Source organism: Ambystoma mexicanum, chromosome 3q (assembly GCF_040938575.1).
Source record: "Ambystoma mexicanum isolate Mex_15411 chromosome 3q, UKY_AmexF1_1, whole genome shotgun sequence".
Lineage (NCBI taxonomy): Eukaryota > Metazoa > Chordata > Amphibia > Caudata > Ambystomatidae > Ambystoma > Ambystoma mexicanum.
The window spans coordinates 16,121,747-16,148,766 of record NC_090926.1 but is presented as its reverse complement, the minus strand read 5'-3'; the positions used below and the strand labels follow the sequence as shown (position 1 = coordinate 16,148,766).

General features: G+C 46.4%; 1 long non-coding RNA gene across 1 annotated transcript in view; it reads right to left on the bottom strand.

Annotated features, from left to right (window-relative positions):
- LOC138582021 (uncharacterized) overlaps positions 1-27,020 on the bottom strand; it is a 275,880-nt gene that overhangs the window by 244,380 nt on the left and 4,480 nt on the right. The gene's annotated exons all lie outside the window — the stretch shown is intronic.

The following is a 27,020-nucleotide window of genomic DNA, read 5'->3' as shown; positions in this document are numbered from 1 at the left end:
GGGGAGCAATGTGATCCGGCTAATTATAGGTCACTCATGATTATGGATGCTGACCAGAAACTATTTGCCTTGGTATTGAGGGCTCACTTAGAGGCTTATGTAGCTGAGAGTGGGAGATTAAAAAGATACCAGGTGGGTTTTCATAAGCACCATATAACAACAATTAATGGTTTAATCATTAAACTCTTACAGGAAATAGCATGCAGTAAAACATATGATCTCTCTGCTGCTTTTGATTCAGTGAATAGAAATCTACTTTGGTATAAGTTAGTCAGCTGGGGGATCCCAATGGATTGCTCAAATTGCTTGGTTTTTTGCACAATTATTCCATATCCAGGTTAGGCTGGATAATCAAGGCCAGTTGTCTGAGAAGATTTACACGGATATGTGTATAAGGCAGGGATGTATATTGGCTCCCGGCCTCTTTAATCTGTACCTCTCGGACATAGAACAGGATTTATCCCTGGAAGCTTTTGCTTCATCTAAGATTGCTAATTTTAAATATTGTTGGATGGCCTATGCTGATGAAATCATGTTATTTGATTGCACTCAGCGTGACCTTCAATGGTAAAAAAATATTTTTAAACATCACTTCAGGGACAATCAGAATTATGAATTCTAGTAATTTTAATAAATTGGTTTTTAAATAAAGAGAAACTTTTGATTATTTTAATGCATCTTTTAAATTGCAAATTATGCAGTTTTTTGTAAAAAGGCTTGGAACCCTAATCAACTTGATGCATACAAAATATGGTAAATTCTCAATCCAGCCATTAGTGTTACTATGAAAATAAAGTGGTCCCCAAGTTGACCTTTGGCACTGAAATTATGCAGCCCTGGGTATTTGCAAAGCTTGAAAATTATGAAGCCTTGATTTGGGGTAAGGCACTATATTTACCAAATTGTGCCCCAATGGCTTTTATTAGATGGAAAGAGAGCAATCCCAATTTGTATTAGAGTTAAGTGGAAATAGTTGTGCTTAATGCGCACATTTCTCACACTCCCAAAAATTCCCTATATGAAGATATGGGCAGTTTAATAGGAAATGGTAAAAACTAATCGATATTACAATCAATCTGTTAAAATGTGTACTGAAATTGTTGAGAGTTTGGGTTTCACGTTTTGGTGACTTGCCTAATATGTTGGTAAGGATTACAAAAGCCATGTATGAGAATTATTGGAGTCAAACAGTTGAAACCATGCACAACTACAGTTCTCATAACCACTGTCATTATTAAAACAAAAAGGTGGGAACTCTGTCGACATACTTGCAACTTTTGCCTAGTAAGAAAGGGCATGAGACTTACATGAGATTTTGTTTAAATATTCTACCTACACATGAAGTGTTGATAAAAGGAAATATCCTAAGTGATCTTGTTACTTGTAGATATTGTAATGAAAAAACCCAGTATGGAAGCGTTGAAACATATTGCGGTTTTCTGTCCAGCTCTACGATATAAACAAATGTTATATTTTGGACAATTTGTCTATAGAATTTTATTGATTGTGATGCCCAATGGACTTATTTATTACATGGATATTCTAATCAAGTAATAGATTGGCTTTTAATTTTTATGAACAACATACACTTGAACTGTGTTGGGTCTTGATAAGGTTTGGGGAATTGGGAATTTTTTTGATATTTATGATTTTATGATTGATAATTAACTGTGTTGTGATCACTTTAGATAATGCAATATTGAAATATTGTTTTAGGTATTGATAGGGAAACTTTGTATAGGGGATTTTAGGATCAATTGGATTTTGTTTTCTTTGGTATTCATATATGTCTCTTTCGTTGGGAAGTTTTGCTTATCTATGATATAAATACGCATGATATAAATATTGTAAAGGTATTTGTAACCGTATACAAAAAAAAACACAGGGCAGAACCCACATTAGCCTGATATGTTGTGCAAAGGGTTGTTGGATCAGCAACAGTTGAATCCAGCATTTCCAATACAAGAAGGTGGACAAGCATTATGAGAGCTTGGTCTGCATCACAACGTGGACCTTCTGGCATGAATGCCATGAGGTGCACACCAATCCATAACCAGAGTTAATGTTTGCCTAAAGGTACACTCAGTTACAGTGAGCATGGCGTAGAAGGATGGGTTAGTGCTCAATAAATGCTGTGAACCCCCTGGCATCAGTGTGGCCATTAGATATTGGCGAGAGAGACATAGAGAGTGAGGGAGAGATGTACATGAAAGGAGAAAGGAGGCAGAAGGACTGTGGAGAAGGAAGCCTGTTTTGGGTAAGAGAGAAACAGATGGAGAGATAATTGGGTGGAAGATTGGAGCGAGCCTCAAAAAGGAGTTTCGCAGGAGGTGTGAGGACTGAGGTGAAGATAACATGAGAGAAGAGGTTGGAAGGACTTGCGAGGACGTGGCTGGAAGTGTATTTGAGCAGGGGAATGAAGAGCAAATGGAAAAGAGGTTGATGGAGCTGTGGGGAGGAGGATGGACACGTTGTGATGAGGAGATTGCAAGGTGTTGTGTGGAGCGAGGTAGATTATCCCAAGGAAGAGGTTGGAAGGAGTATCCAGAGGCAGGTGGAAAGAAGCACAAAGGAAGAGGGTGTAGGGAATCATAAGCAGAGCACAATGGAGAATATTCTGGAGGACGTTGGGAAGACCATGACAAGATTTGACTGATTTCCTTTTTAAATCATTCATCATTCATATCATGCCGCAGATGTGCTGAGCAGAATAAACTGCATCTTGGTGGATATGATAAGAGTGCAGAAAAGACAGGGCCTCAGCTACAAAAACAGACGTGTTTAGACCTTTCTGAAAAGCAAGAAGCAATTGAAGCCTGTGAAGCTCCAGATAGGGTGAATTCCCAAAAATGCAGGCAGAACACTGAAAACACTCTATTCCCTCTAGTCTAATAACCAGAAGAGGGGGAGAGACCGCAGGATGGAGTTTTGAGAATGCACAGAGCTGATGGTTGGTAAGATAGGATCTTGTCATTGCGATAGTCTGGAGCTAAATCGTTTACACACACTTAAAGATTAATCATAATACTTTAAAAGGTATTCTTTGGCAAACAGATTTTATGTTCAACCAAGAAAGGGGAGACAGAAAGGTGGAGAGCAGTAAAGAGGAAGAGAAAGAGATGTACCCTTAGGAACATGACCATAGCAAGTTGATGAGAAGTGTTAGGTTTTTCAGAACCACTGGTGTACAGCTCTGAGAAGCCAGCCTTTGTGGACCTGCAAAGGTTTACCACATAAGTGTAACCTAACTCTCACTTGGTAAGGCTTAGACCAGGGGTTTGGTGTAAAGAACAATACAAAAAACACAAGAGATAGTTAAGCAATAGATTATCCACACAAGTATGTATAATAAAAGAAAATGTTCTCAATGCATATGCATTAAGTCAAAGTACTAAAACAAAACACACATATACCCAATCACAGGTAGGTGTTAAAAATGGGGCACACACCAAACTTTAGAAATAACACAATTTCAAGGAAAGTACAGTTTAATATAAGGCGAGGGGTCAGGAATAACGTAATACAAGTTATATGAGGCCTTATGTTTCAGAAGGCAGTACCAGTCCACAATAGCTAAACTCTAATCAAATATCTAACCTAAGAACACGTTTCCACAGTGTTCAAGGTAACAGACCATGTTGGCAGCCCAGGAAGCACTGCTAAGCTGCCTGAGCCACTACGGTGGCTGGCTCTATGAAAAATGCTCACTGCGCAAAGTGGGGTCTTGGCCCCGGTAAGTGACACAGGGTGAACAATTGGCAACGATACGCAGGACTAACAATTGGAGATGGAAAAGTCCAGGATGCCATGTATCGGAGATGGCATCAAGTATCCCTCAGGGTTACCTCCAAGACGGGGTGCTCTCAGAAAGAACTATGTCACATGGCCTGAGGAAGGTGTAAAGGGAACTAAATATGAACAAGCCGAGATAATGCTTTTTCCCAGGGAATGTGACTTTCTCAAAAGCTTGATGAGGTTGTTTGACAATGTGAGAAAAGATGCTGTTTGTACATTGGTTCTTGGTGCTGCTTTTTCTTTATTTTTTATTTTTTGAAGTGGACATGCTGCAGTTTATTTTATTGCATTGCAATGTTATAAACAGACTCGGTCTCTTGCAACATAACATTCCAAATTCCATGTGGACTTTCTTTTCCCTGATAGGGAGGAGTTTAAATAGTCCTTCAAAGTTCTCCCGTAGGAATTAAATAGGCTTAATATGGTAGATGGTACCAGAGCAAGCCATCTTATTCCTGTGATTTTAAAAGTAGGATTCCTGCAAAGGAAGGGGGCAGCTACCATCCTACTCATCCAGGGGGACCACGTACAGGATTCTAATGCTCTGGTTCCACCACCAGAGGCTGGGCTGGTTCCTAGGAAGGACATGGGGCCAGCAGGACTTTACAATAGTAGGCAAACCAGCCCTTTACATCTTGATCAGAACAATGTTCCCAGGCAAGTCGGGTCATTGGGGACTACTGTTGCGGGATTGGGCGTCCAGTGGGTCACAGGAGTAGAGGGGGGTTCTTCTGATCAGTATGAGAGCTGGATGCGGCAGTTCAGTGGTCTGATTTCTATCAGTGATCAATCAATTATGAAAGGCATCAGTCAGGTCTAAAGGTGAAGCCAGGGCTGTACTACTGATATCACAATATTGGGGGACTTGCAGAACACCATAGAGGTGATGTGCTGTTCAGGTGACCCCGCACAGGGTGTGTAGGCAATATGACTCAAGACTCAGACTTCAGCAAGACCCCTCTTCTAGATAGAAAGCGGTAGCAGAACATGGCTGTCTAGGGCCCACAAGGAGGATGCGCTTTCTTGTGAGCCCTGGATATCCCGGTTCTACTCATCATCTGAAGTATTCACTTCAGATGGTGTATGCTAGATACAGGCTAATGATTCTTCAGAGCTCTGGTGGGGGCGGGGGGTGATCTTGGTTTGGTGATGCAGATCTAGGAACTGGTTAGGCCCACCATGGAATGTCTCACCTGTCAATGGACGAGCAGAGCTACACCTGGCAGTAGACGCTTAGGCAATGGTTGCACCAGCAGCAGTCTACCAGTATCCCACAATACATGCTCATGCTTTGAATCCTGGGCTCCAGTGATAAACAGAAGAATGGAAATCCTCTCCAGATATACAAAATCATAGGCTGGTGTAGGGAAGGCATGGTATCACAAGTATGGCACCAACACAATTTGTAAAACCTTTATGGACAATGTTGGGGTCAGAGAAACTCCTATTTTGGCCTATAGCTAACATGGGAGTAGTCTTGACCATCAACCGATAAACAAAACGGTCCTAATGGAATCTGTCAAATCAAAATGGCCTTTGCTAACCAAACCTAATGCCTGCCCTATCTCTTGTACAAAACATGTAAAAAAGAGAAATGTATGCGAAGGAAAAAATCAGTGTTCTAAAGAATAAAGGAAGTTGAACCAGTTCTCCTTCTCACGTTAAACCTCATGAAGTAAGGCTGTCTCTGTAGGCAGGATGACACACTCCGGCTCAGTTTCTAACACTCTAAGCAGTTCCAAATCGTGGATTGAGGCCTGCCTGGCCTTCCACGTTAAAGTCTCTTTCTTGACTTTCAAAATTGCTTTTTCAACATAAAGTTCACAAAGGTCCCCCTCTGCCGGGCTCAGACCTCTCACATCACAGAAATTTGCCAGGGCTCCCTTCCTTAAGCTTATTGTACTTCGGATCTTTCTCAATTGAGCTTGGGCCCCTTTCGGATGTCGAAGACTTTTGAATGTGCGTGGCTCTCTTTACAGATACCGCAAGACCACTTCGACTCAAAGTTCACATTTACTTTTTCTTAATTCACTTTGCTGTTTGTTCGCTTTACAACTTCAAACAATGTACCTTTAACAGAGACTTTTGAATGGGCTACTTCCTTTCGCCGGACCACTACGTTCTTATTATCGCTGATCTCACAGCCGCCTTTTACTTCAAACTTTATTCACAGGTCTGCCTTTCTTCGCGCCTCATCCACTTGCGTGCAGCCTTCATGTGTGATATAATGTTGCCAGTCATTTGCTTTAACACACAACGGTCTCTCAGGTCGCTTGCCAACTCACCGGCGGTGTGTGCTTCTTTCTTGTTTTTCTATTTCCAATTTCATGCATCAAGGTTAGTTCCACAGGCTTGGCCTCGCCTCCCCAATTCTGCCGTTCACCCAGGAGGGTCGCTGGCGTCCTTGGGAAACAATGCAATCTTCACTGGTGGGATCTGGCCTTCTCCACGTGTCTTTTGCGGTCTGTTGGAGGCTACAACCTCCAGTAGGGAACCCTTGAGGTTTTTGGCCCACTGCTCTCGTCCCTTGGTCTGTTGCTCTGCTCCAGTAGGTGTGCCTTTGTCCCAGAAGTTCTGCTCATACTCGTGTTCCGCCTTGCTCAGAGTGTGTCTTTAGGTGTTGCCTTTTATTTGTGTGAGGGGAGCTAACTGGTATCAGGTGTATACACTTAGTGTAAAGTGCCTGACTTTGTCTGACCTGATTAACGGGACATTTCCAGTACGATGTGAGAGAGTTAGTCTGGTTACTCTGCCACCCTCTTCCTCTGCCCAGTGTTTGTGTAAAAAGTGGGATTGGGGGGGGGTCTCAGACTTCGGAAACTTCTACAAAATAGGATGGGGTAGATGAACAAAAAAGGGAGGAATACCTCATCTCACCATCGGCTGTCTCACACCCACTCGCCTAAGACCCCTTACCCAGGGGATCCTCCTGCACTGATCCACCCCCAGGGTCTGGATCCAAAGGTGATGGCCATGCCCTGGCCACCTGAGAGAGATATCCTCGGGACTAGCGGGTTAGACACCCTCTGATTTCTCACAATAGCAAATCCCATCCCACATATCAGGGGACCTGCAACATTCAAAGCATGGGTAGATTTTCACTTGGGGAAAACCAGCTCTGGTAAAGCCATGACATTGCACAAGGTCCAGGATTTGGGTCTGTCTGCAGTCCCACACTCTGAATGAACCAGTTCTAAGCATACAAAATGCTACTTATGGGTTCAGGCTGAAACCTGCGAAGACTATGCTGATATATGGTGACATCATTATCCTGCTAAGAAGAAAGATGGCTAAAAGGGCAGTGAAGCACAAAGAAAGGACGTACGCAAATTGGCCAGTCGTTTTGAACATTTTAGTGCACAAATGGCTACCATGACAGCTAAAAATGTAAAAGGTGCAACGTAGCGCATTCAAAATAGTAAAGGTACCACGGCCACCAGCCTCTCTGGACTTCACTTAATATGGGAAAAATACCAATAGTCCAAACAGAACGGGAAAACAAGGTTTCCCTGCAACAGCCGTAAGTGTTGACCACTGGCACGAAAATAAAGGGAGCCAAGCCAGCGAGTGAGGTTTAAAAATACCTAATTTCCAAAAATCAGGTCCGGGTCTCAAACCAGTCAGCAGATATACTGCTGTCCCTTTGAGGTAGATGTAGAAAACTGCATTAAAAACAATAAAATCCTAATGAGGAGAAGGACAAGATAGGTGTTCCAAGGGACCTTGGCTAGGAAGGTATGGAACTAGATACAGTAAAGAAAGAGGTGTCAGTCCTTAATAAGCCTTGCAAGGCAGAGCCTGCACATGGCTCTGGAGATTCCTGGGATAGACCTACTGCTGAATCAAGGATGAGAAGCAGACAGCTGGAGCATACGGAATCAGGAGACAAGAAAGACGTTTTAGGGACACTTAAAACCTCGAACAGTGAATGACTGTGAACCCTTGACCCTCTCCCTGGGGGTGGGAATCCAGATTAAGATTTACAAATGCGAAAACTGTTAAACTATTGAACCAAAGGAGAAGCCACCCTGTTGTTGTTGAACATTGTTTTAAGTTGCCAATCGATATGTATGTGGCTCAATCCGGTAAATATCCCTAACAATGCTTACTTCGTATCTGCATGTTGTCAATCCAACTCTAGTTCATGACTACACACATCTGTCTGTCTGCTCACCTTCTGAGACTGCTTGGCACAAACTTGCATTCCCTCAATGTAATCCGCTGCTAGTTGTCCTTCCCTCCTCACTCTCGGTGTCTGCTAGTGACAGGAGCAGTTTTGTTTGATATTCAACAACTGGGATTTGAAAGTGTGCATTGTAGGTCCCATCTATTCCTGCAGAGGCAAATATTTCTAGGACTCTGGTACACACCAGCTCCTCTGAAGTCAGTAATGGAGAGGCCTCACAGGGTAATGGTACAGTTTAAAATGGAAAAGGGAGTTTCTATGCAAGAAAAAATGGATGCAGTCCTCTGTGATTTAAATAACAATTTGACATCCTTATTTGATTGGCTTATTAACAGGATTGCTGACTTTGATCCTGACTGATTCCCTATTCTAGTCCTGAAGACTCGACTAACCTAAAGAGACAAAAGCAGAGGTGCGCTTCCTTTGGCCCTACTCCCACTCTGGCTCACTACTACTGGATGACCTAGGAGAGCCCTTCTTTGATCCGCCTTACATTCAGAACCCAAAGTCTACTGAATGGGGTCCTACGGAGGCAGTAGCTTCTTTTCATACTTAACAAAAGATGAAAGGACAAACTGCACTCAGCATGCTCATGGCCCATCCTTCGTAGCCCAGACATCTGACTTGGATCAATCTATTGTCCCTGTCCCACATGAAGAGGATTGATAAAGCTTTAAGATCACATCAGGTTAAACTCCTGGACAATTTGGGAGCGCTTACCCAGATACTTGAGCAGCTGGGGGACACAGACTGTTAATAATATTCCTGGTCTTCAAACTTTAAGAGATTGGGTTCAGTGCTCAGTTTCCCAGAAAATTGAATTCAGCCCTCTACATGGAAAGGAGGAAGGTGTTGCTTGTTCGCATAGATCTTAAATTCAATAAAACAGCGCCACTGGGGCTGTGCTGGATCTTTTGGGGGGGGGGGGGGTACAAGTTTATCAAGGATTTTCCCACATTGTACATACATTCACTTCCTTGGACAAGGCTTAAGCCAACATCAGAAAGCGATTTAACCCCCTACTAAGAGGCAGAGACTGAACCTCTGACCATCATTCCCAGGGCTCTTCCTGTCCAGGTCGCCCCCAGAGGCGCTAATACTGGCCCCCTCTGCTAGGGGAGGATAATTCTCATTCTTCCCACACAGTGGTGTCCAATGAAGAGGACGGTTTAAAAGAGGCCCTGAATGCCCCTGGTTCTCCTCAGGTAAGCAGGCTATGTGTTGGTGATGAGACTTGCCCAATTCATTTAAAATTTGAAAAGTCATATGGATATGAAATAAAGTTCTACTCCCACCTTGCAGTTGGTTTACCTTTCCCTTTGTGGTTTGGCAGATAAAAGCAAATATTGATAGATGGGGAAATAAAATACCTCCAAGAGAAGTGGGCAATGGTACCAGTTCCAAAGGCAGACAAGGGTAATCGCCCTGTGGGCAATCTGAAGGCATGGATTGCATTTGTAGTCTACTACCATTTCAATGGAAGGCATGCATATCTTAAGGGCCGCTCTATTACAATGGTATTGGATGGTCAAGAAAGCCCTGAAAGATGCATATCTATTGGTCCCTACAGATTGGGGAGGAAGGATAGCTCAGGGGCAACGAGTTTGTCTTGGAAGCAAGACAACGATGCATTTGAATCCCGATCCTGCCCTTAGAAACCACTTGTTGGTATTAAGCGTGTTTTATAAAAGAAAACTTATAATTATCCCTCTCAACATCAGTTCCGACAGTTCCTTTGGAAGGACCTTGGATGGCAGTTCTCTTCACTCCACTCCAATTCAGCCTCTCATCAGCCACTTGATGCTTCACCGAGCTGCTATGTATGAACAGTCATGGTTTACCCCAGGATAATCATGTGTCTAGATAACATGCTTCTCCTTGCTCATCATAGAAGTGTGCTACATGTGCACCATCACTAACAGTGATTCTTCTACAAAGTGCAGCGTTTGCCATAAATACCAAGAAATGGGTCCTAACGTGTATTCAATGCATAGAGTTTCTGGGCTACAATATAGATTCTCATCAATGTGTTCTCCTCCTTAAAGGGCTTCAAATGAATGGAATATGCCAGGAGTGCCAGATCATTCTGGGCTCCACCTTCCCAAACACCCCAATGTTGCGCTCAGTGGGTCCCTGCCCAACCACCTCAACAATAAATATAAAGAAAAGAATATCCCTTTCTGTTGCATCCGGCACCCATGCTGCGTGCAGGCTTTATAAATAAATCAATGCCTTCCTCCTGTGCCCTGCAAATCAGCCCCTTTTTGGGCTGGTTGCAGTCCCGAAGGCAGTGACTTGAGCCAAATCGGCTACCCAGAGCCCTTCCTCCTCAACCAATTTCTGCATGATGTCAGAAAAGAAAGAACAGGAATCGTGAGGGAGAAATAATCTGAGTCTATAGCTGCCTGCACCAATCGCAGCAGGAAGGGTTGAGAGAGTCTGCAACACCTGCACATAACCTGGGCACTTGTCCACTTCAGGGTTGTTGCTAGGTCTGGAAACGATTTGGGGCAATGCTAATGTCAGAACTGCCGGAACTCATGGCTACTTAGCCTTTTGGTTGTTGCCTCAGAGCTTCTATCCGGGGCTACAGCCAAAAGACCTGGGGCTATAGCACCCTCAGTGTCTGGTCCACTTCATGACCTGTTAAACTTAATATGTTCTTACCCATACACCTTGTAATATCGCACCTTTATTCCACCCAAATGACTCCTTAAAATAACAGCATCGTAGACATAACATAGGATAAAACAGGCAGCAGAATTTATTCAAACATACAATCCATACATGATATCAAAATAGGCTGCAGAAAAGGGAGTGATGCACGTGACCAGTTAACCAACTAACATTGAAAGACCAACCCCCAATCCCTCGTGGAGGAAAGCCAGAGCTGGTTCCTTCCAACCTCATGCTCTGCTTGCTTCTCCCTTCCCCCGCTTTTCTTAGGAAACAACTCCTTAGACATTGTCCTGCGTTTGTCTGTGCGAACCAACTCCTGCTGTGGGCTAAAGAAGTGCAGTAAATTGTTCTCGAGTTCTGAAAGATGGGGAGGGGCGAGCAGCCATTCGTCATTCCCACATACACCCTGAAGTTCAGCATACAAAGGGCATATATACATATATATGCTGGCAGGTTTAAATACACTTGGACTAAAAAATCAACTTTGAATACAGATTTGCAGGAACAATGTAAGTAAACAGTAATAAATACAAAATAAGAACTGTACATATTAAATAAGACAGTGTGCCCTAAATTTGCAATGCTTATTTCATGTTATGTTATCCAATATTTAGACTGCGCCCATCACCACCGTAGAAGACTTCCAGCACCTGGCCTTGTCCGAAAGGTGGCATATTGTTATGCTTGGTTATTCTTCGTTTCAGATCTCCCATCAGTTTAAGCAGGAATCTCATTTTTATGAGCAGTCTTCGGGCTGCATCAACTTCATGTTTCACCAGATGGGTGACAGTTAGTTTTAGCAGTTACCTCAGGTAAGGGTTACACGGTCTCTCGGCTGGGACACTTCCATGGTCAGGGAAAAGATGGGCAATCAGGTGAGAGGTAGTGTTAAAAATGAGGTCCAGTGTTTTCTCCACAGGGTGAAATGTTTACCATATATTAAAAAGGTAAAGTATAGAGAAAGCATCTATTGATCACAAAAACACTAATATACCCATTGGGTACCCTTTACATTTAAATTTCACCTGTAGTCCACATCTGTACATTTCCATTGCACATAATAAATTCCTTGGTGTCTGGGTCTTTATTTAACGTTAGTTGTGGCAGCTATCTAGACACTATATTAATTTTAACCCCAATGAATGATGCTATATGTGAGACGTGTTCAATTTCCTTTGCGATTTCTCCACCGCATGGTGGGAGATGGCCCCCGCCAAGAGGCCCTGAGCAACAGCTTGGACCATACTAGCTCTGTGGAGACCAAATCAGCTGCTATCCTATGCAGCGACCCCATACGGTCCCCTCTCCCCAAGGTGGTGAGATTGTTACCTCATAGGTGCACCACTAACATATCAGTCGGCCCCTTCTTGCATACCAGAGAGTACACCCATTCGTCAAGCTGATCTCAAAGAATGCCAGGCCTGCCCATCCATTTGTTTTCTGTCATGCGCCGCATTTGCTGTGCCATTCCTGGCACAAATTAGCTTGCAGTCCAGCCCTTTTTACATGTGAATGTCCGATCACCCATACCTTCCTTGATCTTGATCTTACTCCTGTGGTAGCCTCATCCAGGGAAAGGGGGAGAATAGGACAGAAGCTGAGCACACTTACTAACAACTACAAAGTACAGAGAAACCACTTTAAAACAAAATAATACCACCTGTACAACAGAATAAGTACCCACAGAATGTATTCATATCTTAATGATCCTCACATATATCCTGAGGCATTTGGATGACCATCTACCCAACTTCATGTTGTTTTTGTCCTCCATACTTCCCATGGCTGCAGAGGTGGCTGCACCTATTATAAATGAGTATGTGCCAAATTCCATTTCGCCCAGGCCGACCACCCTCAGAGCTTTACCCAGGACTGCCTGAAACTGGAGGTGGATGGCCTCAAGGAGGCATAGTGCTACACTAGGTGGACTGGGCAGCAACTGGAGATCTCCAGGCAGGCTATTCTGACGTGGGCTCCTCGACTATCCTGATCTGTCTTCGAGCAACAGATTGACAATGTCAACCTGTGCGCTCTCAGTTCCACATCCGAGGTGCCCAAGGCATCGGTCTTCTTGCTGTACATCACCAGTTCGCCCATCCTGAGTGCACCAAAGAAAGCTAGTGCAACTGCCGCTTTGAAGAGGGCAACCTCATAAGACAAGTCGTATACCTGTGCGAGAGAATGAAGCATGCAAAGCCCTGCATTTTTTTAAGTTTATGGGATGCCTGCCATCACCTTTCTTTACCTCCAGTCTTGCCCATCCCTTCAGTGCCGTTCTCACTTTGTGTGACTTGGTGTGGTCAGGAGACCCAGAAAGCTTGCAGAAATGCGCCATGGCTGTTAAGTGTGCCTACGCTCAGTTCCTGGTCTTACCATTGTGGTGCGCCCAGTCCAAGAAGAATTACACACCCTGCTTGGAAGGGGTGTGGACCGAGGTGCTTGCTGGGTTCCGAGTGGCTGGATAGTTCTCCCACTTCTTTCGATACTTCGATGCGGTAGGAACACGCTGATGAGGCTGCTCAAATCGCCTCAATCATGCCCAACAGCCTGCAAGGAAACAGTATCTTCTTGTTTGCCAATGTGGTCAATTTACTGAACCTGTCCCACTAGAAACGAGGAAGGGTGTCAGCCACAACATTCATCACAGCTGGGATTTGCCTAGCTCTTATCTCAGTCTTCAAAGTCAACCTTAAGGGGAAAGAAAGTGTTATAACAGTGCAAGGATGCAGGGGCAAGATGTGGAACCTGAATTTACCACCTGTACCCCAGCTATGCTTTCAGACCACAATGTTAACCTCCTGTTCTTTAGCTGGGTTCCCCACAGCTGAAAGGGCACAACTGTTGGAAAGAGCTACAGCAAGTTGATGTTTGTTGCAAGGCTGCAGCTGGACCAGCTACCTGGCCAAGCCTGTGCTCACCATTGCGAGAGCCCAGTCCTTAGCATGCTCCAGCCATGAGTTCCCGCTCAGTAAGTTCACCCTCATAGGCCTCACCTCCTGGGCATGCCATCTTGCCCCTTCCTGCCAAACCTTGCCCCTTTCACAAGATTGCGGGGTGGGAGAAGCCAGCTCTTTTGGGCTTTGGCCTGTTTATTCTCATGGCCTTCTGAATGTCCAGCCTCTGGATGACCGGCGGTCATTGCCATTAAAAGTGGGCTACAAAAAAAAGAAAATATAGAAAGCAATGAAAGACCAGTAAGAATTGCACCCAAAATATCCATCCTTTGTATATTTCTTTTAGGATTTCTGTGCATTGGAGACTTGCATGTGCGGAGCCATCATTGCTCTTAACAACTATGTACTTGTCCACAGTTTGTGTTTTAGTTGTATTTCGTCTAATTTTTTAGACCATAAACACATTATTGTAATAATTATTGTGTGGGAATTCTTTCACTGGTCTTCTGCAGTCATTCGTTCAAAAATAGATGAGAGGGAAAGAGACTGCTTTAGGCTGCACAAAATGAAAACAATAAAACCCCTTCAACTGTCTCTATCTCCGAGTGATATTTGTGCAATCTGCGACAGCGGTCCCGCCACGACTGCCCTTCTCAGGGTAGTCAACTCAACTCTCAGCGAACACACTTTTCAAGACTGACCTCTTCAAAAAAACACATCCTTGACCCGAAGGATCTGACAAACTAGTGTCCTTTCAGTAGGTACCCTTTTATTGGAAAGATCACTGAGAAGGGGATTGCCAATCTATTTGCCAAACTTCACCAACTCTGCCTTCATCAGGATTATCAACCCGGCTTCTGCCCCAAACTCAGCAAGGGGACAACCACCATTGAGGTGGTTGATGAGACCTTGCAAATTATCGATAAAGGTGATGCTTGCCTATTAGTCCTCCTCAACCTCATTCCAAACATTCTACCAAGACACACTACCGTCCCCCCTTAGTCACAGAATGGGCTTTGCCTGCCCGGTGGTTGTCCTTATTCCTATCTAGGGGACACAAGGCTGTCCAAATGGGTTCTCTAAGGTTGAACGCTGCCAAGGAACCTGGGGTGTGCCCCAGAACTCCCTCCTCTCTCTGTCTTATTCTGGCCATACAATGACCCCCTCAACACACTCCTAAATGACTGACATCTGAATACACCAATACACGGACGAGACTCAGAAATACCAAAAAGTGATCGGTTCCCTGGACATCGCCCACCTTCTTGCAGGCCTTACTGCCATTCAAAATGGATGTGAAGATGTTACTTGAAATGTAACCCTACCAAGACAGAATTAGTTATCCCAGGCTCTCTCTCAAAGGTGGCCAGACAGTATGCACTTGGGCAGATTTACCCTGCAACTCACTAACTTTGCAAAAATCTCTCAGATTCATTGTGGAAATGAAAGTATCCTTTCAACAACACATAACTAAAAAGGCCCAAATGGGATACCATCAAATCACCCTTCTTTGCAAGATCAAACCCTTCCTGCCTCCCTAGGACTTCCGAGCAGTAGTGTAGGCTCTTGTAATTAATTGATCACTTAGATGGGGGAAACACCCTACTAGCAGGGCTGCCAGCCATGTAGCTAGCCCCCTCCTTAAGGAGACCCCACACAGTGGGTGCCCTCAATACCATGGCATGCAGATTCGACCCCACATCCCCTCCACATTATGCAATCTGACTGGATACCCTTACCAGCTAGGATCCTGTTAAAAAATGCCTGGATCACCTACAAGGCTACGTCAGCAGGCACCCCACCCTGCCTGCTGGCTAAGTTAAACACCTCTGGCAGATCACAACAGACGTGCAATAGGATCATTGCCACACACAAGACTGAATGGGCCTGCAAGGCGAAAACTATGAAACAACCATTCTCTTCACTTGCTATGTTCCATTCCTATGTAATTATATCCGAGCGGCAATATGGACCGTCCCTCTCTCCTCCTATTCTGTAAAAAAAGAAATCCTTCCTATTTCAGTCACACCTTGACATTATCTAGACTCCAAGACTACCCACCAGCCCCACAGTGATTATCTGTAGCTCAACAAAGTGCTACCGTATTAACTGTTTTGTGCTCACACAATACTGCGTTACTGTCTGCCCCTCAACAGACTTTGTTGCCACTTTTGGCAACTGTATTTCAGTGTGCAAAGTAAATTACAGCAGCATGCACTGGGGTCCTTGCATTTTCGGGACGTAGACATTCCTTAAGGATGTTTTGGTAATTGGACAATGTGCCTAGGCGTAGATTGGTGGCAGCAGAAGCTTTCTCATGTATTTGTATTAACTTTTACTGAGCCATATACTGCGCTTACTGCGTGTGGCTCATGACTGTGGCTAGTGTCGTCATGGCCGTGCCACAAGGTCTTTTGTCTTCTCCTTTGGCCATTTTGTCAGTTTGCCTTCCTCTTGCTCTTTGTGACCCTGGGAGTCTTTATTTGGGCATGCAGTCTCCTGCAAAAGCCGGCGCTTTTCGCGGGCTAATGTATTTCAGGTGTGTGGGTACCCAGGAAGTGGGCTTGGACTGTCTGGTCCCAATCCACACTACTGGTGCCAGGATGTCTTGTGTGCATGAGAGCCACAGTGGTCCCTGGTTGGACCACTGCTGGCGTGCATGAGTGGGGCAGATCTCCTCATTGGCCAGCTCAGTGCAAGCACTCACTGTACTTTAGGATATGAGGAGGGGCTCTGAGTGCAGACCAGCATATCACCCTTAGTTCCAAATGGACCTATACACTGAGCCAATTATCCAGAGAAGCGAAGCAGATCCAAAGACTGTCCTGAACTGCACAGAGAAGGTTTGGCACCCTGAGCCTGCTGTTGTCCCGGTAGAGCCCTGCTTTGCGCTCGATCTCTGAAGACCTGCAAAGGGGCTTCAACCCTTTTGAGTGGTGGGATCAATCACTCTCAACGCCTCCCTGGTGCCCTACAAATGAGCCTTCTCGGAAGTGTCCCTGCACTCTCCAGTGGACTGACCAGCTTGTATCTTGGCACCTGTGCTGCAGAGTTACTGTTGAGTTTCGGCTCGAGCTTTGGGATAACCCTATTTCGCACTGCAAAGCACCTTCTTTCCAAATCTCATTGTTCCTACTGCTTTTGGTCGCGAGAGAGAAGCGTGCATCATTCTGCGAGACTTGGGTGCTCCTGCGTCACTCTGCGACAGTGGCACCGCTGTTGGTGACTTTCCCGCCTTTCTTCAAGTGTCCTGAGACCAGCTGCATCGGTGCTTTCTTTATTCTGCATTTGTGATGAGAGATCCAGCTCCTCATGTAAATCGGACCCGCATCCGCACCCGCAGCGCCTGTGCACTTTGAAGCGTAACCAAGGTGGCAATTTCGTAGGTCAGGCGACCTTCTTCAAACCTGCCAAGTTTGAACCCAGTGTGAGCTATGGGCAGTGAGTAATCATACCACTTACCGGTGGCCCCTAATTCATCAGACCGTTTCCTACACACAAAAGATACCTTGTGGTCCTTGCCTTGACCTGGATGGCTCCTGCTCCCTATAATCGTCCAAAAGTTGGGGACAGCTTTGTTCTCCATAGCAGACCCGCCTCTGACTCTTGGAACCAAATTCCTCACACTCCAATGTCCTCTATTAACTTTTCCTTCCCATTGAAGTTTGTACCTTACTTACGGATTAACGAGCTTCTACGCATGAACATAACATTGAGCACAAGGCTCCAATCTTCGTAGGGCTAGAATTCTTAAGTTAGGGATATCCATTTCTGGAGTTGGCCATTGTGATAAAGTTTGTGTTCCTTCCCTTACAGGTTTTGGCAGGAATCCGCACTTTACCGCATTGACCGAAAATGACTATATATAAATATAAAACTGGAGTGTGCCCCCCTCCTCTTTCTTTTTTGTCATATTTCCAGGATTTCTGAAGGGTGGAATCTTCAGAATCTGATAGGGTGCTGCACCGGGGTGACACATGCTCTACTTTGGAGTGCCTCACTGTAGGCTACTCCCCCCCACTTTCCCCACTGTGGGATTGGGTGTGAGCTAGTTCCTTGCAAACTTGATGACAACAGCTACCAGAAGTCCTTGCAGGAGAATCATCATTGATTGTCAACACCTGCACTTGCTGTGAGCTGCAAGTTAATACTTGATGATGTGAAGAGCACAGAAACCGGTAGGAGGAGAACACCAGTGGCTGAGAAGGTTTACTGTGCAGGGAACTGGAGTGCACCCCTCTCCTCTTTCTTTTTTGTCATATATGTTACTTAGTGTGTGTTTAAGTAGTAGTATTGCTGTCTTCTTCATTATTCACCTGTGTTTGTTCTGGGCCTAATAAATTGTGTGTGGTTGATATACTATTGTCTAAGAGTAATTCTTGTTGTGCTACTCTGTGTGCTCATCCAGGATCTCAGATCACCCCCACTACTGCTGAGACTTAGCCTTGACTGCTCTCCAAGCTACCTTGAATTGTCTTTGCTAACTTCAAAGAAGTGTTCCCAGTTTCACTAAACTAAGGTGGCCTCGTGAACATCTGTTCACCAGCGCAGAGTTCGGAAATCCATTCTAAAACCAGGGCATAAGTTGTTATGATTGGTTTACCCACATTAAGATAGTTAGCTTGAGAGGTTAACAGCTCTCTCTGACAGCAAGCCATTACATATTTCAGTATCACTGACATGTCTTTCCTTGAGGAAGAAAAACACTGCATCTCATACAACAGAGTCCTCCTGTTCCCCTGGGGCCCTTCTCCTCCCAGGTGATCCTACTGGGTAATACCAGCCCCAGGGACAGGAAACGTCTGCCTTTCCCTGGCCACCTGGGAGGAGTCTTTAGGAAGGGTCTTTGTGAGGACTCAGCATTATTCATCACTGCCTACTTGGATTTCTGTTTTTCCAGGGTTGAGGAGGAGGTGGTTGGTCGTCATACAGTGGTCAAAACCAGAAAGGCATGATGATAGATTCGACGGGTGAAACCTGGTGATTTCGGGATTTTGAGGATGATCTGAGTGTTATCTGCATATTTGTAACAGGTGAGGTTGTGCGAGCAAATGGGTGCAGAGGTAAGATAGTTATTGATGAAGAGGGGAGATGGGGATTCTCCCTGCGGAACCCCTTACAGCACTGGGCGAGAGTTGGAGGTGAAAGGGGGAAGGAGCATGATCTGCGAGAGATTCGAGAGGGAGGAGATCCATGTGAGAGCGGTGTCCTTGATTCCTAAGAAGTATAGCCTGTCTAGGAGTATGGTGTGGTCAATGGCATCGAAGGCAGCCGAGAAGTCAAGAAGTATGGGCAATGCGCATCCTTCTGCATCTGCTGTTCTTTCTTTGTCATCCCAAACAGACAACAGGAAGGACTCGGTTCCTCTGAGGGGTCTGAAGCCTGATTGGACTGGATCAAGAAAGTTGTTAGCTTCTGTGAAGTGGCACAGCTGCTTTTATGCAGTGTGGTCCAGGAGTTTGGCGATGAAGCGGGTGTCAGAAATAGGCTTGTAGTTCTGGGGAATGAGTGGGTCGAGCATGGGTTTTTTGAGAAGATGTTTGATATAGAAGATTTTGAAGCCTTCCGGGAAGATTCCCAAGGTGAGGGATGGTTAAGGATTGATCTGCAATGCTGCCTATGCAGGTTGATGTTAGGATGTTTTTGAGAAGTGTGAGTGGTGGGTATGGGTCTCTAGGAGAGCCTGCCAGGTGGCTTTGCACTAGGAGCGAAAGGAGCTCATGGTGGAAGATGGGGGGGGGGAGAAGAGACGGCTTGCATCGGGATGGAATTGGGACAGGGGACGTGTTGACAGCGGGTAAGGGTTGGGGCAACTTTTCTATTTTAGAGAGGATGGCACTAGGTCTATTTATAGCGATGTTGTGAAAAGGTTCGGACATGTCATCGCGTAGGCATTGGGAGTTAATAGGGGAGTAGTTGAGCACCAGCCGATTTGAATTCAGAGATTATTCTATGCAGTTCCTTGCTTGGGTTGTGGGAATTCATGATTCTGTTCCCATAAACGTTTTTTTGGCCATTTCTAATTTCCGACCGGTAGGCCCTTGTCAGTCTTGCCAGGGAGATTTTGTTTTGGGGGGGGTGAGGGGAGTTGGTTCTCCAAGTCTGCTCCAGTCGGTGCTTGAGAGCTTTGATAGATTTGGAGTGGGTGGTGTACCATTTACGGGTGGGGCCTGATCTCTGTGAGGTCTGTTTTGTTGGAGTGAGGGGTGCGAGGGCGTTAGAGAGCCAGTGATCAAAGCGTTTGATGGAGGGAGGGTCTTTCTGGCAAGAGAGTACCGGGAGTGAGTTGAGGAGTGAATTGGCTAGATCTGGGGTGATGACTTTATTCCAGAGTGGGGTGCAGGAGATGGAGTTTGGCGATGGCGGCATGAGGTCCTGGAAGGGTGCGGGAGGCAGGGAGAAGATGATTGCAGAGTTATCCCCCCGATTAGGGGGCAGGAAGTGAGAGTGGATATGATATTTGTGGTGCTGAATACAGCATCGAGGGTGTGGCCTGACGTATGAGTGGGGATTGAAATGAGTTGTCAGGTTGAGAGCTTCTAGGTTAACTGTGAGGGAGCGGGCCATAGGGTTTGAGGGGAAGTCAAACCAGATGTTGAAATCTCCTAGTATGGTGAGTGCAGGATGTTGGTTGAAAGTTGTTGAGAGTGCATCACTGAGAGAGTCTGCAAAATTCCTGTTACAGCCAGGGGGTCTGTATATGAGTAGAAAGCTGTGGGAGGTAGAGGGGAAGGATTGGAATTTTACAAGCAGGGATTCATAATCTGTGCTGCAGGCTGAAGTGTCCTTGAGACGGAATGGAATCTGGTGTTTGTGGAGGATGGCTAGCCCACCTCCTCTTCTAGGTCTGTTCTGAACAATCATGTTGCATCCTGGGGGCAGGGAGGAAGTCTTGTGTGCAATGGGCTCGTAGTTGTCTGCAAACAAGTTCTCTGTGATGAAGAGGATGTCTGGGTTTTCATCTGAAATCAAGTCAAAGATGTAAAATTAGTTTTTAGAGACAGATCTGGGGTTAATGAAAATGCAAGAGAGCAAGTTCGAATTTGGGGGGGGGGTGTTCCTGGTAACGGTGGGGGTTGGGGTGTGTGTTGTTGGTGCTGAAGGGTGAGCTGAAAGACCTAGGCTTGCAAACGTCACAGGGTGTGTTGTTGTGGGAGAAGGGGATGAGGAGAGTGGTGGAAGCAGGGGAAAGGATATGGAGGCCAGAGGAGGGGGTGGGGAGATTGGTGGGCAAATGGGTACGTGGAGGAGGGAAATAGAGCTATGACTGGGTTGGGGGCAGGTGGGGAAATGTGCGAGCTGCGGGTAAGGATTGGGATCTGGGATGGATCATGGGAGAGGCGAGGTGGGCCTGAGGCGGCTTAGGCAATGATCCTTTTGTGTGTGTCTTTCGTGTGACCCACGGGGTGTGGGAGAGAGTGGGCAGGGCTGTTGAGATTGGAGTGTTAGCCAGGGCGGCCCTTGCTGCACTTAGTGATGGGAAGTGAGAGTTGGCGGGGTGAAGGGGTGAACGTTTGGGAGATGTGGGAAATGGGAGTGGAGACAAATCGGTGATGGGTGGGAGGAGCTTGGCAGGTGAGATGAGGAGAGGCTGGAGGAGTAGATGCTTTCAACTCTAGCTCACCAGCGTGCAGCTCTGGCTTGAGAGGAGCGGGATCTGCGTTGAAGTTGGATGGGTGGGAGAAGAGGGCGGTTCAAAATGGACAGTGGTAGGATGTTTAACTGGGAGTGTTGAAGGGGGCAGAAGGGGCTGCATGTATGCATGGGCATGGCTGTCGCTGCGTTGGATATTGATAGCCTTTCTGGAGCGCCAGTGCACTGCTCTGGTTTGGGCGATTTGAGGCATGCTGTTCATCGTTTGGGAACGATGCCTGGGATTCAAAGCTCACGGCAGTCGGAAGACACGCCTGGATTAACATAGGAGCAGGGGGGAAATGTAGCTAGATTTAGAAAACAGAGCAGGGTAAGTGCACCAAGATTGAAACAACGTGGTAGGGTAAAGATGTACTTAGATTTAAAGGGATATAGCAGGGGAAAGCACCTAGAGTCAGACTCACAATATTTGGAAAGAGTGCCTAGGAATTAAAAGATCACTGCAGTGAAAATGCACCTGGATTCAAAATACACAGCGAGTGCAGATAAGCGCACCTAGCTTTAAAGGGCACACCTTAAGTAATTGGAAAAAGTACATAGGATTTAAAGATCACAGCGGGGGAAATGCACCTAGATTTAAAAGAGCACATCTAGATTAATAGGAACTCAGCAGGCAAAATGCACCTAGATTTAAAAGAACACAGCATGGAAAATGCACCTAGATTTAAAGGAACACAGCCGGAGAAAACCGCAAAAAGAAAAACCAAACACACAGTGGTTGGATAATGTGGTATTTTACTTTTTTGCCGACTATAAATGGTTGCAATTACTAAAAGTTCTAAAAATGCTGCTACCAAAGGTTCGAACACCAAACGTTCGAACCCTTGGTGGTAGCATTGCAGGTAAGTAAAAAAAAAAAAAAGACTGCGGGGGCTGCGGGGTTGTCCCCCGCAACACCCAGCCCACTATACTGTGTGGTATAGTGAGCGGGGTGTTGCGGGGCACATCCCCGCAGCACACCCACAAAAAAAGACAAAAAACGCGAGGCTGCAGCTGTGTCCCCTGCAACACCCCGGCGGTTGTGGGGGAAACCCCTGCAGCCCCCGTAGTATGTACGGTACAATGTTCTTTCGTCGCGGGATGTTTTTTTGAAAAAACCCATCGAATTTCGTTTTTAAAAACCCACGAAAAAACATCCCACGATGAAATAACATGGAACCGTATGTATGTGTGTTCACATGAGAAAGATGCAAACTTTTGGTAGTTCGCACCTTTCTCATGCTAACGTTCCGACCGCAGCAAAATCAGCCGCGGTCGGATCACTTAGATTCGGATAATGTATCTGGAATTAAAGTGCACAATAAGAGAGAAAAGGGGCACCTAGATTCGAGGCGACCTCAACAAAGGGAAAGTAAAACGTCTAGAAAGTAAACTCCTTTCTGTTCAGCAATGTAATGAAGCCTTCTTTGTTTCAAACTTTAGCAGTGCGCTCATTTATTATTGCACAGTTAGGCTAGATACAAGAACACAAAGTTAAGAAGAGTGGAGGAGTTTTACTGGAGTGCAGTAATGGCTGCACACCCCGCCCACAACACACTTACCTTATCAGTCACTGGGGCTGGCAGTGCTTTAACTGAGGTAATAAACTGAGAGGGGGTCCTCATTTGGGGTCATGGCTTGCCTGATGGATAAGACTGGATTGGCGTAGCCTAAAGAAAAACATGCAAAAATGCACAGGGTGGTCTGGCCTACACAACTCACAGCATATCGCAACACTGTCTGCTTGGTACAAACACAGTGCGTGATCCAGGGCAAATCATTTAATTGCACTGTCTTATCTGCAGCTCTATAAGTCATTCTGATTTACTTCATAGCTTATGTTAATATATCATGCCATTATTAAAAATAATTATGAATGACTATAGAGTTGTGTTGAAGGGACTGGGGGGTCGCCGGCTGAACCCAACTTTGTAGAGACTGCCCCAGCCTACTTAAAGCCCTGGTCTTACTCTGTCTGTGCTTCGCGTCTTCACCTTTTATGTTTGAAGGCTTCCAATAAAGACTGCGCTCTGCCTACCATATCCACACACACTTAGTGAGCTCTATTAGAAAAGACACGTTCCACGCTCCTACAAAAACCAAAAGGGTCCCATTGGGTCTACACAACAGGGAGTAGCTTCCAATAGAAATACCCTATGCTCTTCTCGCGTAGCGTTGGAGCATGGGGGATACATGGAAGATGTGTTCCACAAACTTGGGTTCTAGAACACAGGGGGAAATCTCATCTTTGAGCAGGCATGCCCCCATTATCCTCCATGCAGTGCATGGAGTTAGGAGGGACATAGGTAAGAGTTATTTGACATTAGTGTCTCAGCCAATACATGCCTCTCCTCCTGCCATCTGTAGATAGGCAAGAACGATGTTTCGATTTTGCATGTACTCTGCTGTATACGTGGGTACTGTTTTCAAGTGCCATTTTAAACGTCTGCATAGCAAAGCAGTTAGTTACAATAAAGTGTCATTCTGATTACTGCAACAGTCTGTGGCCCACATCCAGGGAAAAGGCCACTAGTACACTGACAGGAAACACGAAACAGACAGAAACCGGGCATACCTTTCAGATGTGCATACTTATGCTTCCTCCTCGGCTCGACCTCCAAGCGCAGCAGGCAAGGCCAGGCCAAAATAGCACTCTAAGTAATTCTGATTCACTTCATAGCTTATGTTAATACAGAGTTCGAAATTATGGGGAGCTAGGGGCTATTTAGCTCCTGCGTTTCGCTTAATGGAGCCTGGTTAGCTTGACTCCAACTGCTACAAGGAGCTACTTGTGTCTCCTCAAGCCACATGATGCCCCATAAACATACGTATGTGACAGTAACTTTGTGCATTTGGGATAATCTATAAACGAGTATTGGGATTTAAAGTGTTACGTTTGCATCTTAGGCAGAAGCTTGACTTGCGGAACACTATGCATTAGCTCCTGGCTCCCCAGTGGTAGGTCCTGCTCATTGGCTAAAGCCGGATACCCAGGTTCTGCTTTTAGCTCCTGCATATCAAATCTTAATTTCGATCCCTGTAATATATCATGCTATTATTTTTTTTAAACCTAATGACTATAGAGTTGCCTTGTGGGACCGGGGAGCCCTGGCTGATCCACACTTTTGGAGATTGCAGGGGCTCTGCCCTGGCTCACTTAAAGCCCTGGCGGCATGCTTCCCAAGCGAACATGGACAAACACGGAGTGGAGCTGCTTCTTCAGGAGCTGCCCTTTGACTTGTGGTCATTAGCTGAGGGCTGCCCAGACAGTAGCTGCCCTGGGTAGTTGTTCTAAATGTGTCTCTTGCACCAATTAGGGGACAGGGTAGGGATGGGAGGCAGGCAGATGGCTTGGATGCAGGAAGCGGGTGGATAGGTGTCGTGGAAGGCACACTGAGTGAGTGCACTCCAAATACGGCCCAAAGGACTGCAAGGGCACAGAACTGTACAAAAGCCACAAACCTTACCTGCAAGACACCAGAGTAAAAGTGATGGGCGGGTCGCGCAGAGGGGGTATGACACTCGCTGTAGCGAGGTTTAACTCTTGCACCAATCAGGGGACGGGGGAGAGATGGGAGGCGGTCGGATGGCTTGGATGCAGGAAGAGGGCGGATGGGCCCACAGAAGGCGCTCAGAGTGCTAGGTCCCAGAAAACGCTGCAAATACAGCACATGGGATTGCAAGGGCACGGGACTGTACAAAGGCCATGGGACTGTACAAAGGCCACAAACCTTACCTCCAAGACACCAGAGCTGAAGTGGTGTGCAGGTTGCGCAGAGTGGGCTAGACACTCGCTGTAGCAAGGTTTGACTCTTGCACGAAATGGGACGGGGAGGGATGGGAGGCAGGTGGATGGATTGGATGCAGGAAGTGGGCGGTGGAGGTCGCAGAAGGCGCACAGAGAGCTGGGTCATAGAAAGCACTGCAAATAAGGAAGCTGGTTGCTTCCACGACCATCAGTCTGGCTTTAGAGCACCCAGAGGCAGGGAAACTGCTCTTCTGAACACCCGTGAAGACCTGCTTTCAAATCTTGACACTAACACTCCCTCTGTCCTCATTCTTCTCGACCTCTCCTCTGCCTTTGACATAGTAAACCATACCACCCTGATCGCACGTTTCCGTGACACCTTGGGAATCTCAGGTCCGGCTCCTGCGTGGTTAACCTCCTTCCTTTGCAACCGACCGCCCCAGGTGGAACTTGAGTCCTTTCTCTCCACTAGCACTCTTTCAACCTGTGATGTCCCCCAAGGTTCCAACATCTCCCCTTGGTTCTGCAAAGTCTACATGGCTGCCCTGGCACGTGTGATTGCCACTTTCATCTCTAACTCCAGTGTTATGCGGATGACATGTAACTCTCTTTCAGGCTACCCTCAGCTGCCTCCTCTTCCTCACTCATATATGACTGTCCGCAATTCAGTTATGGTGTGCTGCAAACAACCTCTACCTCGATGCCAGTAAGACCGAGATCGTTCGCATTGGGACTCCTGATCCCGCCTTCCCTCTCACACTCTGGCCGGCCTCCCTTGGCCCTGTGCCCGCACCCACCTGCGAGGCAAAAAACCTTGGGGTCATCTTCGACTCCATTCTCTCCTTCTCCTCTCACATCTCGGACATCTCTAAAAAGTCCAACTACCAGCTACACGTCCTCAGAGGTACTCTTCCATTTTTCATCTTACCCCAGCGGCTCACTGTCTCCAGAGCCCTGGTAGTTCTCTCAAGGCTGGACTACAGCAACAGACTCTTTCTCAACCTCCCTGCTTTGGCTCTGCACCCTCTGCAGCTCATCCAGAACAGAACCGCAAGACTTATCCTTGGCCTCAAGCCCAGGGACCGCATCTCTCCGGCTAAAATCCCTCCACTGGCTCCCCATGGTTGCAAGGATGAAGTTCAAGACCCTCTGCATTGTCCACAAGGCTTTCTGGGGCTGGAAGCCTGCCTACTTGCAACGATGCTTACTTAAACAAGCCCTCTGTTCATCTACCTCCAACCTTCTGTGAGTGAGCCGGTTCACGAAGCAGAGATTTGGAGGGAGATCCTTATCCTCTGCAGGGGTCTCCCTCCGGAACAGCCTCCCTGCCATTCTCCGCCTTGAGCCGGATCTCCTTAAGTTCCGGAAACTCCTTAAGACACTCCTTTTCTCCTCTTCCTTCTCTCTCCCTCTACCCTGTTAACCTCTCTCTCTGCCCTATCCATCTCTCCCTCTGCTCCGCACTGCCTGCTGACTGGCCGCCTGGTGTACCTTCGAGTCTCACAAGTCCCAGGCACCCTCGTCAGTCCTCTCGCACTTGCCTCCGGGCCTTGTGCTTGCCTCACTGTTTCTGCACTTGGTCAATGACCCATGAGAGTGGCATCACTCAGCACTTACCCCAGCTTCTAACTGACTGGGTGCACATGGTACCCCTGCCACCATCCCCCCTTTCAGGTGTCCCACCCTCCCTTGCACTTGTCTGCACACTTGTACGATCTGAATGTATCATTCCTTGAATAAAGTATGACGGTTTCCCTTCTCCACCACCCTGTATGGTTGCACCTTGAAACATGTGTGTACAGGCGTATTATAAATGTACAATAAATAAAATATATAATGGACTGCAAGGGCACAGGACTGTATAAAGGCCACAAACCTTACCTGCAAGACACCGTAGCTAAGTGGTGTGCAGGTCATGCAGAGGGGGCTAGATACTCGCTGTGACGAGGTTTGACTCTTGCACCAATCAGTGGACGGGGGAGGGATGGAAGGCGGGCATGCAGGAAGGGGGGGGGTCACAGAAGGCACATGAAGCACTGGGTCACGGAAAGCGTTGCAAATATGGCCCAAAGGACTGCAAGGGCAT